Here is a 564-nt window from a genome sequence, read left to right as displayed (position 1 = left end):
CTTCAGCTGCAGGGAGAGAGAGGCGGGGGAGTGGCGGGACGAAACGGGTCCTCCCTCGGTGCATGGGGGGAGGGGTACACCCCCTCTACAATCGCTCGCCCCCGCGGTGAAAGGAGCGAGTCGAATGGTTCACGGATGCTTCCACTGCACATTTTAATTCCTCGTGCCATTGGCTCCCCGTGGAATATTCCGGAATCACCGCCTCTTATGGAACATCTTGGTCGTTATTTCCTGTTGCTTTCGTTATTGATTTTATGTGAGTTATTTGTTTTGTTGGTTACGAGTGCGTGCGTGCGGGTGTGTTTATCTTCGGAGTTATACTTCTTCTTACGCTCTAAGAGTGTGTAAGATGAATAATTTTATGCCAATTTCTCTTATTCCAACAAACGGGAATGGCGCCATTAAATATCAATTTACTTACAAATGTAGGGATTAGTTATCTGGAACATAACGTCGTTAATAGAGTATGAATTAACACTTCCCAAATATAAATTAACCCTCCACCCTCCTCGCTTATACTAGACTCTTTGCCGAACCTTGCAAGTTCACTCTTACTCTGTCGAT

This window comes from Hetaerina americana, unplaced genomic scaffold, assembly GCF_022747635.1.
Source record: "Hetaerina americana unplaced genomic scaffold, ioHetAmer1.1.p SCAF_2, whole genome shotgun sequence".
In the NCBI taxonomy this organism is placed as follows: domain Eukaryota; kingdom Metazoa; phylum Arthropoda; class Insecta; order Odonata; family Calopterygidae; genus Hetaerina; species Hetaerina americana.
Note: the sequence above shows the minus strand (reverse complement) of the source record.